Consider the following 18,944-nt stretch of genomic DNA (forward strand, 5'->3'; position numbering starts at 1 on the left):
GAGGCGACAACGCTACAGCAGCACCACCACCAAAATGGAGCTAAGTATATGCCGTGTAAATAAATGGTGCTTTTCTCCCAGGGCCTCTGCTGAAAATGGGTATTGCACAGTTAGACTTTCCTAGTAAACAAGGACAAACAAACAAACAAGCAAATAAATAAATAAATAAAAAAAAACTATGTCTTGAATTAACAATTTCATTGTGAAAGAGAAAGAAATGATTCCTGGCTCCAAGTTTAGAAATACAAATCAAAAGAATGTTTTCTTTTCTTTTCTATATGTAATATCCCCAGTATTCCCTAAAAGAAAATTTTTGTGATGTTGAGTATACCACACTTATGGATGAAACGTAAGGATTATCAGTGAGTATTCTAAGTATAAGACATGTTTTTCAGACTGTAGTACTAGATACCACAGATGGGATGAAGAAGTCTAATTTTAAAAGGTTGACGCCTGTAATGAGTCAGGAAAAGACCATAAAAAGAAGAGGAAAATGAGAGGAAGCCAAAAGCTTGCTAGAAGGGAAAGAGACCTATAACAAAGAGAGTTAAAAAATAAAATGTAAATAATTGAAGGCACACTGAAGATACTGTTTCCTTGTTCTCTAGGAATTTTAATTTTATTCTTAATGAATGTGTAAATTATTCTGATTTTGTATTTGGTTTTAAAAGGTTTATTTGAATGTTTAGTTTGATGAAGCGTGTTTTTTGATGTTGAGTGTTTATTGTCTAGATCCATGGAAATCAGATTTTTGGGCCTCCTGCTCCAGTTTTTGAACCCGAGTAATCTGCTGTTGTTAGCATTAGAAAAAGAAAATGAAAACTTACAACTGCATGTTCTACAAAACAATGTTTGATATTATTTTACAGCTAAAATTGATAATATGCGTTATAGTTATAGTGCCTGTAAAAATAATGTTGATTAACCATAATTATAAAACCTCCTAGGAAAAGTGTATTTTATGTGTGTGTGTGTGGGGGGGAGCGGGGGCAGTGCGTGTGTGTGTGTGTGTGTGTGTGTGTGTGTGTGTGTGTGTGTGTGTGTGTGTGTGTGTTGATACTTAAAAATGTATATAGGCAATATAAATTATATGTAGTTTAGTATACACTTTTAGAAGTTGGTGCATCTAAATTTTATGCAACAGTAATTTTTATTTATTGATTTGTATAGACCTTCAAAGTAACTTCAGCGGTAGCTCTTTAAGCTGAATTGTTTTGACATTGGATGTTATGTAAGAATTATGCTTTGAATGTATTAATTAGCAATTTGTAATTCAACTGACTCATTGTCCATCTTAAGATTTGTTTTTAGTTGTAATTGTTGGTTTTAACCTTAGACTACTAATGGTGCCTAGTCATCTTCATTTCTCTAAAGAGACATTATTTGCTTTGCGGCCTTTTATTAAAATATGTTTACTGCCATTAGTGTTTCAGCTATGTAGGCAATTGTGGAGTCCACATAACTATCATGGGGTGCTAAGGATTGGGTTGGCATTGTGTCCTCCTCACATGTTTCCTGTGTGGTTTCCTGGCACCCTTTTCATTTTCCTAGGATGCATTGTCTTACTTCTTACCTTCATAGGATACCTAGGGTTCCATGTTTTCAGCATTGGCTGGAAATTGAAACCTGTCCTCCTGAGGCCCTTCTTAGAATACTGTATGTCAACATGAGGGCTAAACATAGCATAACTGGGATTATCTCAGATCTGTTACAGGATCTTAACCTTTCATTTTTTTATTGAAGCTGTCTTGATGATAACTTTGGTCCTTACTTAGCATCTACCATTCTGTCTGTCTGTTTTGTTTGGTAATGCTGTGCCATAGCAGGAGTACGACTGAGGATGGACTTTAGCTGATTCAGGTTCCCACTATGGAGACTTACACCTCTGAGCCTATTTTAGTTGCAGGAGCAAAGCATAGAGTTCTCCTCATCTACCATCCACCCATTTATGCAAAGAGTTTCCTACAGATTTGGAGACTTCAGGCTTTGGGTTGAGGATGGCTCAGTGGCTCTTGCTCAATAATTTAGTTGCATTATGAAAGGTTTAGGTATTGCTCAGGTTATTACAGCTGCAAATCATAGACGGAGCCATAGTTTGGATTTAGTATTCCTATTGGCTGTCTTGATGTGAACTCTAATGGTGGAGTTGGACTCATGGTCTGATTATTTCCTGGTCCACTTGATCTCATGTACTTAGATCCCCCAGTCCAGGAAATGAGTCTGATTTTCTCTACTAGACATATCACTCTGGAGTTTTTTCATCTACCATCCATTCAGTTCCTCATGGAGTACAGTGCAGAGTCTCTGGGTGTCTTGGTTAGTGACTATAACAGGTCCCTATCAACTCAAGATTCCCTTCCCCAAGTGGTGTTTGCCAATTTTTCAGAAGAAGGTGCAAATGTTGGTTTGACCATGATCCCCACCTTCTTCATCAGAAAGAACATAGGGTAGAGCATCAGAGGCTTGAGTTAGCTGACCTTTATGCCACTTACTATGCTCAGATTAGAGGAAATACCACGGGCAACAAACAAGCCAAAAATTAAACCAAAGGATTTATTAGCTTAGTGCCTCGGCTATTCAGCCTTCAAAGAGTAAAAAGCCATAACAAACATCACAATAATATACAAGTAAAATTAACAAGTCACACCCACTGCTAATTAAATTAAATTACATATTTCCAGTCACAATCTTTATTTAACCCTAGTAGTTCCAGTGTGTTAAATTTTAAAATATATGAGGTTTCATTTCTACGAAGCTTACTATTTAAGCTAACAAGTTCACCCAGAGATACCTCGACTTTCTCCAGATCACAACCCTAGATATAATCAGGGTTTGAACTATGAAAGTCAAGAAAATGACTGTCTAAAGGGCTGTCTCTTTTAACATTTTTTATGTCTCTTAGGTGCTCTTAGAAACATACTTTGAAACTTCTACTAGTTTCACCAATATAATATTTATTGCAACTGCACTTCAAAGCATATATAACCCCACAAGTATTACAGCTAAAATTGCATTTCACAGAAAAATAATGTCCATTAATATATTTAAAACAATTAACCACATTTTTGCATACAGAGCATTTATTACAGGGTATAGTGCCTTTAGGTATTGGCATTTCTGTGCTAAGTCCCACAATGGGGAGTTCAAACTAATTGTGTACTGCCATGTCCCCTAAATTTCTAGCCCTCTTGTAAGAAATCTGCAGTCGTTTGGGCAGCGGTAAGCACAATTCCTTCTCCCTGAGTAACATGGGCCAAAACTGACGAACAGTATATATATATACATGTGTGTGTGTATGTTACATTCCATTTGTCAAAAGACAGCTTGTTGAACACTGGAAAAAACTGGTACAGCTGATCTAAAATTAGCTGACTGAAAATACTGGCATTTTTTTCTGTTAGAGATTGTGAAACTGTGGAGATCCAACTGTAGTGTGATCTCAGAGTTGGTATATATATATATATATATATATATATATATATATATATATATATATATATATATATATATGTAATTAGCAAGGAGTATGAGGGGAGCAGGAGGCCCTGCTCCCCTATTTTCAATAGGCCACTGTTTGACCAGTTGTGGTTGATCAATTGCCTTTCAATGTTTTAAATGTTTGATTTATTGATATAACATCCATCTCTGTGGCCATAACACATTCACATCTGCATACCCATGGACACTGTTTGTATTCCTCTTGTACAGTGTCCCTTATTGAACAGATGCCATGGCAAGTCTTCAGCAGCCAGAGTCCAGCAATGGCCTGCTACAACACTGCATAGATGACTACCATCTATGTGATGAGTGCCAACAACTAATATTCCTGATGGCATGCATTTGACAAGACAGAGTTTATAACCATATGACTTTTTTTGCTGATAGATGCAGTGGCTACAGATACAGACAAAACCCAGGTAAGGGCAGATGTAGTTCCATGACACAGCGGAAACCTCCTTAAGTAGGAGGAAGCTGTATAATTTCTGCTGCAGAGTGTGCCAAACAGATATATAGATCTGTGTATTTGTATCCTACAGATGTATTGATAGAAATGCCCTGTCATTATTCTTTTTGTGGGAGGAACACACAACAACCTGTTATGCTGCTCGTGTCAAACATCCAAATAACATGCACATATGCTGTAGTAAAATCTCCAGTCCACTTGTTGTCCTCTTGTGCTCCATCATGCTGGAGTATCCAACAGTAATATGCATATAACATGTCTGTACCTCCCCCCCAAAAAAAAAAAAATGTTACAGACACTGGTAGTACAGCAAAGATCTTCTAAGAAGTGCTGGAGTAGGATTAGCCTGCTCATGGCCTACCTGTCAGGAGGATTATACAGCCACACACAATATAATTATGCACTTCTGACAACTATTATTTGCATTACTACTATGGTTATAGTTGCAAACAACATACTAAAACTAATACATGTTGTGGAACTGTATTATAGAACTGCTCATGGCCTTGCATCCTTCCAGAGCAAGGTAATCCCCTTTTGTCTAAAACACCTCACAATACTAAACATAAGTGCACCTCTAACTTACAACATTAACAAACATTTCAATATACACAGTAGCTATGCAGTTATAAGCAAATATTTTATAGCAGGGCAGCAGGTATTTACACCTTTTAAAGTATACATTTACCATGTAAACAAGTAGCCTTTAGCAAAGTAACTTTCTCTTTCATAGGTTCAAAGGTAAGTACTAGGCTAGCTGCCCTTATAGGCCATTTTAAGCCTAGCCAGTTTCCCCTTTTGTGATTGAATTAATCTATCCTATTTGGTTGAAGACTGGCCTTATCCATATCATAGAGAATAATTATATATTACACCTAATGAGATCATACCATAGATGATTTGAGAGGACCTATGCATGGAATAAAGCATTTAGGACCCGACTCTGTCTATTAGTAGCACAGGAGGCAGTCCTGGGGTAAAATTATTTTCCCATCCATATATCTATATTGCACTTGAATATGGACAAGGATGAACTTTGCTTAATGTGGATAGGGAGTCTGTTCCGGAGCAGTGGTATTCTTTGTGAGATATAACTATCCATCTTAATCATTCTGTTGATATTACAGAAGAGGTTTATACCTCTAGATCAAGTATTTCTGGTACCATTTGAATTACTGAGGTGCAGTAAATCTATCAGTAATGGGTCAGGGTCAGAGGATACCTTTTTTGCCAGACACAGGCATACCTCTCAACTGTACTGATTTTCGCAGAATGTCCGGATTTTGGACTCATATTTTTGGACTGTTTTTCAAAAACTGGTTTTCTGGCAGATTAGTGGTAAATCATTAAAGAGTGAAGTTAGAAAATAATGACAGACATTTGAGTTTCAGACTTCAGATCCTTCAGAAAATTCATGCTAATGTAAAACCTGTTATTCTATCGACTTCCTAAGGTTGTAAGAGCAATATTTAAAAATTGTCCCTGTTTTTGGGCCTTTGTTCCACTTTTATTTATGGCTTTGTCCAGATTTCTTGCTCTAAGACATTGAGAGGTATGGACATGGATCACCTTTTAGAGTATAGCGACAGGGCTTTGAGGTAGTCCATGTAGGAAATGTTTAGGCCTTGTATCGTTTTAGCAAGGTATTTCTCTGTGGGTGTTTCAGTTGTCACATGTATCTAGACAAATAAATTAGAGTTAAACATTGCAGTGGACCCTTTAAAGTGTCACACTTGTTTTCATATATTGTTGCAAATTAGTGCATGTGCATGCACTGTGGTGCATACCTTCTCTCTGCTTGTGTATTTTCCTTGTCACATTCCTAGCCATAGGCACAGGATTTCCTCCTTCACCCCAGGTTCTGTGTCTTGTATGAGTGGGTTTTCTAATTAGAAGTGAACTGGGCTGAACATTTCTACCTAGTTAACTGATAATTAGCATCAGGCCACATTGTGCTATGAGCTGCACTTGCAGTAGGCAAACCATGATTGCACTAAGTTTTTGAATTCAAGGGAATGAAAAATAGAGCTTTGTTGGAAATGATACTTGAAAGAAAACAAGTTTTTATGCAGTGGACATCATCCTTTAGTACTCTGTAACCCCACTGCCTAATCTAGATAACTCTGAGGTCATTATGTCTTGGAGAAAGTTAAATTCCGCAGTGGCAGCAGTTCACCCTTTGTAGATAATTTGTTAGTTTCACCAGACTAAATAAAACAAAAGAAGTATCCAAAATTAAAAAAAAAAATCTATGGAAAATCTTTCATCATCCATTTTATTTAACTATTTTTGGACTGATCAGTGCTTGCTAAGTGTTACTAAGATTTTTGTGACTTCCTCTCTCACTGAGATGCCTTTGTTATTCACTACTTTTACCAAACACTGTAAACTGAAGTCATTCAAATATCTTTAGTCCAATAAATGGTCCTAATGCAAGCTTTGTAGTATGACTTAAGCCATCTGTACTGTTGTACTTAAAAACTGCTCAGATGTTTAGAGTTTTCAGTAATCAATGAAAACCTTAGGGGTAAAAACAGTCTTGTGAGCTGTATGTGGTATATTCCATGGTGATAAACACATAACACATTAATTTTTTTAATGCAGCTAATAGAAGTTTTTTGCCTCATAGATGTTCTTTGTATAGATTACTGCTGCAGTAGCCTAAGCTATATGAGTTATATCCTGCCAAGGTTGTAACAGCTGGCCAGCATCCAAAGCTTTGGATCATCTTACACATGCCCAAACTAACAGCTTGAGCTACCACAGCAGTGATAATTCAAACATCTACTGGTATGGCAAGTTTACTTACTCAACTGTACTGTTTTGTGTTAATTGGCTTCATATAGTGTATCTTTCTTTTATTCTGTTTGGGTTTGGTTGCTTTCTTTAATGGCCTTCCCATTGTTTTTTCCCCTGAAGATATTATATTTAGGGTCCCACCTCTTCAAACGTGTGATTGTAATTTGCTCTTCCTTTTCAAATGATGGTTTTGTACAGCAACTACACAAATGCTATTTTATGTGCAGCTGCAGCCATCTCTGTCTCACTACCATAAAAAGTGTGTGGGCGTCTGAGATCAGCATTCAGAAAATGTGATTAAAGTTATTGACACAAAATAGTCAGCATGTGTTTGCTTTGGAAAATGTTTGTATCTTCACTAGTTACTACACAAACCATTTTTGTACATATAAGTTGGAAATGATTACCTTGGCCTTGGACATGCCTCACCACATTGCTATATGGTGATCCATTGGCCGAATTCTCAGAAGTCATGGAATGTTCCTTAAGTAATTGCATGCAACCCTTCCCTTTTCACCCATCCAGTGGCACACTCTTCACACAGAGCCGGATCTAGCACAAAATGACCCAGGCAGCTGCCTAGGGCCTTGTGATGGATGGGGGTCCCATAAACAGCAGCACAAATAAATAAATAAAAATAACTACATCCCATTTTGCCTCAACTCTATTGACTTGCATAGCAGCAGTCTTCCCCAGCATAGCTCCTAGCTGTCCTGTATCTTGCAGAGTGGGCTGCTATGAAACGGTGAGTGCTGTCCTTAATTCTTAATGTTATAGTCTTTCTTTTCAGATTGGGGAGCAATACTAGCTTTTTTATCTTTGGTAGTGTTGCCATCAATCAATAAACCAACAGTACCTGAGGAACTGCACATGACTTTTGCATGAAATACATGCTCTGCACCTTTAATTCTAAAGCTTTAAGTTTTTTTTAATTTTTAAGTAGGACAACCATTAGTGAATAAAACAACAGTGCTTGAGTACCAACAATACTATGTGTTGGACACATGCATTTTACAGGAGATAAGTGGTACGGAAAAAAAATAGTGTAATATTAAGATACGCAAGAGAACATTGAGTAGTATTGTCTTACTGTTATTCAGTAAATGTTAAGTATATTAATGTAGGTCACAAGCAAAACTTCAGGTGCTGAAGAATTTTCTAATTTTTACTGGAACAAGACAGTTTTGTAAGTAGCATTCTAAGCAAAAACTGGAGCAGAGGGAGTCATTTGGTTTCTTTCTAGCACTTACTTTGCCAAGCTACTGCTCTAGTTAATTATCTCCTGTGAGAACCTTGGCTGGTGTACTCATTATAAATTATGGACTGATAAAGTATCACTAAACCAGTCCTCTCTCTTGTTGCTTCTAGTAAATTATCTCCTGTGATAACCTTGACTGATTAGCACATTCTTAATTATTGATGGATAAAGTATCAGTAAAGCAGTACTCTCTCTTCTGTGAATAGGGAACACTGCAAGATGTAGACCAAACTGTACAGCAAATGCCAATATATGTTGCTGGCTATACGCTTTAGTGCATTACATTTATTTTGATATAGTTAATGATACCCTGATTAAAAGTTCTAATAGATTGCATAGTATAATCTTGCAGTTACAACCAGGTGTTTATGTGCCTGTAGTTTTCTGTGAGCTATTCACATTCTTGGCTTGCTAATGTTGTCATAAAGATAAAAGCTGACTGTATTTTGATATTTAGTTTCTGAGGAGGTTGCTGTTTATGCTATTTAAACAAACTTCATTACAGATGTTTCCCCATGCTATAAATCAGTTATAGCTCTCAGTTGTCCCAGATTATGATGCCACTTACTTTTGGTCTGCTCCTCATGAAATGTGTAATTTACCTGTACGTTGCTGATGATTGCAGTCAGTAGGTAACAGATGTGAGTTTCAGACTTTATATCATCAGATAATGCATGCTAATGTGATGTCTGCTATTCTAGCAACTTTCTAAATATATAAAAGTAATATTTGAAATCTGTTAATGACTTTGAGCTTTTGTCTTCCATTATGTTTTAGCTTTGTTCCTGACTGTTTGGTAAGAAGTTGAAAGGTATGATGACAAAGCAGAATGTTTGAAAAGAACTTTGCATTTACCCAAATACAAGCTAGAAATTACTAATGCATGAGCTGTCATTCAATACAAAAGACTGATCAGCTCCTACAACTGAGAAACAACACCATTAAACAGCATACCACTACAGAATTTAGTGGGTATTTCAGTCTCTGCTTTAGAGTGCTTGTAACTGATGTTTGAACCATTAACTGAATAGGAGTTTGTGCAATAGTTGGTCATTACAAGAGGCTTTGGGCATTGAAGCTGCTGATATTGCACTAGTGATAGGTAAAAGTCCAGAACCAGAAAGAAAAAAGAAAGGTTTATGAGCTAGTCCTGATGCTCATGCATGTGAATGACAATCCATGTGCAAAAGACAAGGGAGGTAGGGGATTCCACTCATTGCAATAAAAGCAGTTCTTTCTTAGTACTGGATGTTTCACAGCCCTACACTGCTTCACATGGGTTATTTCCAGTTAATGTGCAATACTAAGAAATGAGTGCTTTAATTTCCTGCATGGAATCCCCCACACACACACACACATACAATGTACGGGGTGTGTGTATCATCTTCTGTGTTGTGTTTAGAAAAGGCACTCTATGAGGTCTAACATGCCATTGTGATTTGAAGGCATTTGCTGTATTTCAACATCCTTTACTGTATTTTTTAGTGTTTTGGCAGAGTGCTTGGCATATAAATAAATTGGTAGAACTATGTTGTGAATTTTCATATAAACTTGCAGGTTCAAGTTTATGGGTTGAGAGGCAAGCACCCCTGGGTTTGCATAATGTCCCTAATTTTGCTTCATATTTTTGCCTTTATCCTTGTAACATGATAGTCATTAGCATTTCATAGATCATATTGTTCAGAAGATGCATGTTGATGTAAAACCTGTTGCACTGAACTTTTTCAGTGACTTAAAGAGTTCTCTGTCTGCATCTCCTTTGCCCCAGTTTTGCAGAACATTTCTGATATTTCCTCTTGTTTTTGCTGCCCCTTGTAAAGCTGGATTTTCTCTAGTAAATCAATGAGGATTACAGTCAGTGAGTATAGTACCACTTATTAGTATTTCATAGTTCTTATTGCTCAGAAAAACGCATGTCCGTGCAACATATGTTTTTCTGTTAACTTTTAAACTGAATTAACGTTGTCTGGTTGTTAAGGCTTCAAGATGTGAATGAACTGCTTCCTCTGGTCCAAAGTACAGGATTTGATTCCTTCTACTTTAATTTGCCTGAACAAGTCACTTAACCAGATAGTGCTCCTGGATCACCCCTGAAAAGGGACACTTTGTCCAGTGGAATTACCTAGTTAATAGGTAGATAAAAAGTTATTTAAAGCTTGTCACAACTTCTATCAATCTGAACATTAAATACCTTACTGTTTGCATTGCTTAGACATATTTACACATTCTGAAATGCTCATGCACATTTTTCACAGTGCCCTTTCCCCATCTAGGTAGCTGACATACAAAAATATTCCTGGATAATGTAGAATGTGTGAAAGGAATGTGGATAAATGCTGTGCACTGCTCAGATACATTCCTGCACTCCATCCTTGCTCAGGCACATATCCATGTTTGACATTTGTGAATAAAATACATTGTGCCAGCATAATATATAATCATAGGTATTTCTGGGAATCATTTCACAAGCCAAGTATAGCATTTTTCCAATCACAAATGTATGAAAATTATTTAAAAACACAGGGCTGGATTCATGAATGCCTGCACTTAGTGCTGTTATCACATGGACGTTACACACACAACAGTGCACTGTTTGTTTTTTATTAAAAAGGTCTGCTTTTTGTGCAGTGCCTAAAAACAAAGGTAAGCAGTACAAAATTCTAATGAGGGCATAAGTCGCTAAATGACATAATATTTAATCATTCCAACATGGCGGAGCTATTCATAAATATATAAAGTAATTGTATACACTCAGTGCCCCCTTTTGCGCTGAAATCCCAAACTCTTTGGAATAAAGACAAGATTACACATAGACAAACTGCTTAGGGGGTTGTTGTTGCCATCATTAACTTGTATGTGCAACAAGCTTTAATTCAAGGAGTTGCCGCTGCTACTGTCAGACTTTGGCCAAGAAGGGGAAGGGTGTTTAGACCACGTTTGACTTATCATGGACTGCATGACACAGAAACTGCAGAGTGATACAGACTGGACAGGGAAACACTAGATGAAATATGCCACCTCTGCTATTCTCACCTGAGGCTCTGGAGAAATCATGGAGAATCCACCCCATGAAACAAAGGTATGTGCACTATAATATAAACTAGCTACAGATATTTTCCAGAGACTCACAGGCCCTATATTAGGGGTGTCACAGGCCGCAGGTTCTAGAATACTATGTCAGTTTCGAAATGCAGTGCTATAACATGCAAGGGATCATATCTGTTTTCCACACACCTCAGAGGACAGGGACAACCATGCAATTTTATGCAATAGCACATCTCTCTGAAGTTTTGGGAGCCATAGATTGCACACTCATAGAAATAAAAGCCTCACCTGGTGAACAGTGAAGGAGGTACAATAACAGGAAAGGATACCACTCTATAAATTGTCAGATTGTCTGTAATACCCAAGGGATCATCTACAGCATGCAAGCCAGTAACTCAGGCAGTTTTCACGATTGACACATATAGCACACCTGTGAACTGTACAGATGGTTTGCTATGGGTGACTTTCCACAAGGGCATCTGGTGAGGGATGTAGGTTATTTACTACAACCTTGGCTCATGACACCCATGAGAAACCCACACAATCCCACCAAGCAAAGATACATTGATGCCCATGCTCAAACTAGGAATATTATAGAATGTGTATTTGGCTTTCTCAAATCAAGGTTTTGGTGTCTAGAAACATGAGGAAGTACCCTGCAATACGACCTAGTCATCTCTGCCCAAATACTCACAGTTTGTGCCATGTTGCATAATATAATTCTCAGAAAATAGCTTCAACAAAGACAACAAGGGTCAGGACCACAGGCAGGGCCATCAGCTTCAGCAGATACAGATGAGGAGTCTGAGGGAGAACCACCAGCTGTAGATGGTGCTGGCAGACACTGTGAGCACAATATGCCATGGCTTTGATTAAGAGACAGAGGATAGCACACACACTTACTACTTAAGTGAAGATCCTAAACAAATACAAAGATTACATGAAAAGTCCACATCCATTACATAACCATGGAATGGGTGTATGCTGTTAGCATCAGACAGAGGCAACCCCCAAGGACCCATCTTGTAGCTGCATTATTAACAAGGTAAGTGTGGAACCTCTATGAAAAAAAGAGGTAAATAACTGATTACTCTCATATGCAAATATTTATATGTCCCTAAGCTGAAACATGTCATGGGTGTATAGTAATGTCAGTATTAGTGTATGTCTGTTGTATGCAATATACAACTATGGATTTTGCCCCATACTGTGTCACATGCATTTCAATTGACCAATGTACATAAACCAACAGTGAGCAGGTGATTTTTAGCATCATTTGCACAAATACAGCACTAAGCAATAATTACATGTCTACTCTGACTGCATTACTAAGAATACTAACACAAATGCAAAGATGGTCATCAATTACACAACCAATTATTCACTACTGAGTAGGAATGATAAATAAAAACATTTCTATTTTGCAATACAAAATGGCATATACTGTTTACTTGCCTTACAGTACTCTGAAATAAGATTCGGTGAAATGAGTTTTCAGTAATTTGAGCTTTCCGCAATTTGGTCAAGGTGAATTCAAATTTAGTGAAATGAGCTTTCAATAAAACAAAGTAGATCCATATATATATATATATATATATATATATATATATATATATATATATGTGTGTGTGTGTGTGTGTGTGTGTGTGTGTGTGTGTGTGTGTGTGTGTGTGTGTGTGTGTGTGTGTGTGTGTGTGAATCTACTTCAGTAGATTGAATTACCATAAGAATGAAATTCAAAATATCGAGACCAAAATAATGAAAATGCTTAACTGCTAAAAATTTACAACACCTAAACTAATAACATCAAAAAAGAATCACTTACTTTCTTTAACAGTCTTTTACTATAAATGTTATAAGAATTTTAATGATTTGTACTTCATACCACAAAAAAATATGGCGGACATTACATATGATGCTCCAGGCACTATCAGCGCTTTGTATACTGATAGATCTCAGAAAGGTAAAGGTATTCTGATGTTTGAAGGATACACGTATCATTTAGAGAAAAGCTTAAAATCGAGAAAGTACTGGCCATGTAAGTATAAATCTCGACAGAAATGTAAGGGTAGAGCAGTTACATCATGTGTAGCTAGTGGTGAAGAGTTAATAAAATCAGTTGCACATAACCATACTGGAGACTCTTCTGCAACACAAAAGTACTTGGTTTGTCATGATTTAAAACAGTGAGCATGTTTATCAAGAGATACACCCTGCTTAATTTTAGATGGCTTCTACATCTTTAGATTTTGCTGCAACACTTCCAAACAGAAAAGCACTCTTACAGCAAGTAAACAGAGTTCGAAGAAAGGGTCTAAATGTAGTTACTGATGACTGCTTAACACTGGATAACACTGATTTTAGTAATTACCCTATAAAAGTTGGTTATTTTATTGAGAAAAAATGTCTGATGTAGTAACTGTCAATACTGTTCTGGTCTTTACAACTGAAAATAACTTGGTTGATTTAAGTAGCGTAACCATTTGGTTAATGGATGGAACATACTTTTGTAAAGGAACTATTTGCAGACGATTAAAGAGTATCCATGGTTTGGTAAAATATGGAGGTTATACTAAGTCTGTGCCTCTCTTATATTGTCTAATGTCTAAACCATCATTAAAATTTGATGTGGCATTGTGTTTTCCATTTACTAAGTACAAACGTTTATGAAAGCAATGTTAAATTCATATTATGTGACTTTGAATTTGCTCCAGTAGAGTGTGAGACTTAATATCAACGGCACTGTTACTAAAGGTTGCTTCTTCCACTTCTGCCAAAATTTATACAGAAAAGTTCAATCTCTAGGTTTAGCTTCTTTGGATAATTCCTGCATAAGTTTTCAATGATCTGTAAAAACACCGGCTGCATTAGCATTTCTATATGAAGATGAAATTCTGCCAGCATTTCAAGCTGTATGGGAACGTTTTCCACCTGAAGGGAAATAGTTAATTAAGTGCTTTGCTGATTGATATTCTAGGAAAGGCATGAAAATTTAGCACTCGCAGTACTTTTTTGCCAGGTTTCTGATTCTTTTTCCAGTGTCATTCTGGAATGTTTATCAATTAAATGCATTGTTTCTATCAAGAACACAAAATTCCATTGAAGCATGGCATAGAAGGTTAAAATGCTTACTGGGAAAGCGTGCTACAGATTTATCTGTTCTAGTTTCTGCTTTAGTTAAAGAACAAAAATAGAGTTGACGAGTTAAGAGTTCATATGTCAGCAGGTTGTCCTCCTTCACCTAAAAAGAGTAAGCTTTTACAAAGGTGCAATCAATTTGAATTTGTTTTACAAAACAAAAGCAATTACAGTTCAATGAAATTTCTCAAAGCTATTGCTACAATTTTGAAAATGTGACATAATTATTTCAGAAAAAACATCTACACCTTTAAATCATATATTTCTACAGGAGGATCTCTTAAACATGGATTGAAGAATGCTTACTAACAAAGTTTCATATTTGGAAATGAAAATATATCTTTATTTTGAATTATTCACTGGTGTCGGGAATGGTGTGTCAAGTCTGCAGATATATTTTCGGTATTATGAGATTTGTTGTAATTTTTCTAATTTAAGTATTTTCGTTGTTTTGGTCTTGATATTTTGAATTTCATTCTTATGGTAATTCAATCTATTGAAGTAGATCTTTATATATATATATATATATATATATATATATATATATATATATATATATATGTAAAATATAAGATATATATATTCCCATTAAGGAAACCATGGTAAAAATGTCTCCAAAGCCAACTTCATGCTTCTTAAGACAGAAGTGGTGAACTTCATGACACCCATGCAGATGGACAATACAGTTATGACTACTGAATCCTACACAAATGCACTTTATAAGCACTTACATGAGTGCATAGATCGTGCTATCCCAAACAAAACCAAGCCGCTATCCTCCAAAAAAAGGAAGCCAATCTGGTGGTCCCCTGCCATAAACAAACTGTACAACAGAGGGAAGAAACTGTTGCAAAAGAGAGTAAAATCACATGAGTGGAGGAGCTCCCTGGGCAGCCTCAGTAAGAAGCTGTGATCCCTGATAAAATCCTCCAAAGCTAGTTACGAAAACAAAATCGCCACTGATTCTAAAGACAACCGCAAAGCATTCTATAGCTATGTCAAGAATGTCAATGGCAACACTCAGCTCTGCTCTGAGTTACAACACAATGGCACTAAATATACAGACCCAACTGATATTGCCAACATCCTGGCAGATAGGTTCAATGCTAACTTTACCCCCCTCTCACCCCCTAAAGAGCCCATCTCTATACCAGAAGAATGCGAAGTTCCTGTAATCACGGCTGCACAGGTAAAAACTACACTCTCCAAAGCCAAGAACACAGCATCCATGGGACCAGACAACATCCCAGGCTGCGTTCTACGCGAACTACAGAATGAACTAGCACCCCCACCTAAGTATCATGTTCAATCATAGCCTCACCTCAGACTTTGTGCCTGCTGAATGGCGCACAGCGACTGTTATCCCACTCCACAAGGGGAGAGCCACCACGGACCCCAGGAACTACCGCCCCATTAGTCTGACGAGCCTGGTCTGCAAGGCCATGGAAAGTATCATCATGGAACTTATAAACAAAGACATTGGTAATCTCCAAACTCTGGACCCCACCCAGTTCGGGTTTGTAAAAGGCAGATCATGTCTCCTAAACCTGATGGACTTCTTTGAATCAGTCACCAAAGCCGTAGACAAGGGTAAGGTGGTTCAGACAGCCTATCTAGATCTTGCCAAGGCTTTCAACACCATCTCACACTCTGGAATTATAGATAAACTCACTAAACTAGGTATAAATCCCTATGTCACATGATGGGTTGCCAACTGGCTCACTGACAGAACCCACACTGTGAAAGTAGCAGACTCCAAATCTGACTTCAGACCAGTGACAAATGGAGTACCACAGGGTTCAGTCCTGGGTCCTCTCCTGTTTGGTATCTACTTCTCTGATGTGCAGGCTAACACAGAAGGTCATTGGCTAATGAAGTTCACAGATGACTGCAAACTAGGAGCCATAATCAAAACTCCTAATGATGTGGACATCCTACAAAAGGGCCTCACTGAGACAGATGCCTGGTGTCAAAGCCATGGCCTGAAGCTCAATGCCAAAAAGTGCATTGTCATCCCCTTTGGTAAAAACTCTGTACCCATGAACTACAACATAGGCAGTAGTATACTTAACACCAAAAGTGGGATAAGAGACCTTGGGACACAGGTGGACAGTAGTCTCTCCTTTGATAATCACATTGCCACAGTAGTCAGAAAATCCTTCTATGTGGCACACCTCATCACAAAAGGTTTCTCATCCAGAAAAAAAGAGGTCATTGTTCCCCTCTACTCATCACTCATTAGACCCATTATAGAGTACAACGCCCCTTTTGGTATGTACCTCACAAGACATCTACAGCAACTGGAAAGGCTGCAGAAATACCTCACAAAGAGGATTACCAGCCTCAAACAGATGCCCTACGCAGACCGTCTCAAAAAACTCCAGCTTTACTCCATCGCATATTGCCTACTCAGACATGATCTCTGCCTAACATACAAAGCTATGTCAAACCCAGAGCTGTTGGACATGCTCCACTTAAAGAAATCTGAGCTACACTCTCTAGGGACCTAAACATTGTCACCACAATAAACAAAACATGCCAGAGGGATAGATTCCTGTCCCAGAGACTTCCCATACTCTGGAATAAACTACCTATCTATATCAAACAAAGCTCCTCATTAGCACTCTTCAAGAAAAATCTTGATGATTGGATGGGAAATAGGAAATTCACCGCAGGGATCACCTCTGTGGCTCTACTCGACAGTGGCACAGGAAAATAATTTTCTTGGGTGGCAAAAGCCAGGTTACCTTTTTGGCTGGACTTGTATAGGCCCCAGGGTAGCCTAGTACCTACCTATGAACCTATATATATATATATATATATATATATATATATATATATATGTATACAGTATATATATATACACAACATAAATTACATAATTATATTCCATACCTGAACGTTCAGCAGTAGGCACACTTGGATTGTCCTCCATGTCAGCACCAGCTTCAATGATTCTGTGTGAACCTCCTGCTAAGCTGTCTGGACCTCTGACAATGGATAGGAACTCCTCTGTCTCAGTCAATAATGGTTTGGCAACAGGACCACCCCCAGTAGCCATTCATTCCCAGGTAATTGCAGCCTCCCTATGTTTCATGTTCATTATCATATCACTGAACCCGTGTCTGATTTTTTGATAAGTGCAGCCATTTCCTCTGACTGCACTGACATTGTTGACCACCTGTTTCCAGATGCAGTCACAGGAAGACTTGTTACCTCTGCCTCTGTCTAAAATGAATGAGCCATGTCACAGTAGTACCTGTATGATATCTTCATGCTCTGAATCAGTGTATGGTGATTTCCAGGATTCAGATGTCTTGGATGCCATAGCCCTGCATAAGATGAAACATAAAAGAACCAAAAAAGGAAATTAAGCTAGAAGTGATTAACAGAAGAAATATATGAATGTTTGTAGCCATTGATGCACAAAATAATTTAAAAATTAAGGCTCCCTGTGACTACACACAAGTTAATACAGAACTACCCCCACCCAGAAAAAAGGAAATGAAAAGCAATGCTAAAAGTATGTAAGGATGGCAACAGTTGTATAACTCTGTAAGTACATGGCAGCATTAACAAAAACAGTTTAACCTTTTCAATTAAAAATTGATAAAAATGTCTTGTGTTGAGGACATCCAGATATATATCACTGTCATAACACATTTGTTGTGCTACAAATGTAAACCCCCTGACATTGTTAATACCTGATACAACACTATTTTGCAATAACTGCTCATATTCTCAGAGAAATGAAGTTTGGAACAGATGAAAATTGTCACAAGATATTTTAGTGGTGGGGGAGGGAGTTGGGATTAAGTAGAGTAGATAAGTTGGTAGGGTGTTTGAGAGGAGTGGTTAAGAAGGGGTTAAACATGCTGGTGGGTGGTGGAGGAAGTGAGGTAGGTGTGAGTGGATCTTGTAGGCTTTTGGGGTGGGTTTATTTGTTGGGAGTTACATTTGGTGTGATCTTGGTGTTGAAGCAGGATCACTCCCAGACGACCTGAGGAGTAAGGTAGGCCTTGGGTATTTGTAGGCAGCAAAGTAAGATCATTTATTGGCTTATGGTAAGAAGTAAGTTTGCAGATGGTAAGAATATTCTTTTCTCTTGCTGTATAAGTGGTGAATGATAGTTTGGGTTAGATATATTACCTAAATGTAGTGGCTAATAACTAAGTCACTGGGAAGGGGGTTGAGGCAGACATCCCAGGGCTGGTAGGTAAGGGTAGGGCAGCATGGATGCTGTATGGAGTAGCTAGTAGCAGGTAGCTTTGTGTTTTCCCCACTAAGATTCAATGTGTGGTGGTTAAGGTTAGCTGTTAGATTGCTAGGTACTCAGTGGTGCTGGTGGCTGTGGACTGTCGTGATTGGGATAGGCGCGGTTGTCCCCCCCCTCAAAGATTTAAATCTGTTGGTGGTTAAGGTTGCTGTTTGTTTGTTGGTATGCATTGGTGGTGTTTGTGACAGTGGTTAAGGTTGCTGTTTGTTTGTTGGTGGTGCTTGTGGTTGTGGACTGTGCGGCGGTGGTTGGTTTTCATAGTGCATTTCTGCGTGTTGGGTTCATGGTCATTACCCTGTTAGTTTTGCTAGAGGCTTTCTGTCTTCCAGTTGTCATTGGTGGTGGCGTTTCGTAGGCTGTTGCTGTGTGTCAGTGCATGCATGATGCATCAGTGTGGTAATTAAAAAAAAAAAAAGAGAGAGATCAGTCAGGTAAATAGGGTTTGGTCACGTGGTGGTGGTGAG

The sequence above is a fragment of the Protopterus annectens genome, chromosome 1.part1 (assembly GCF_019279795.1).
Source record: "Protopterus annectens isolate FY-2018-M chromosome 1.part1, PAN1.0, whole genome shotgun sequence".
Lineage (NCBI taxonomy): Eukaryota > Metazoa > Chordata > Ceratodontiformes > Protopteridae > Protopterus > Protopterus annectens.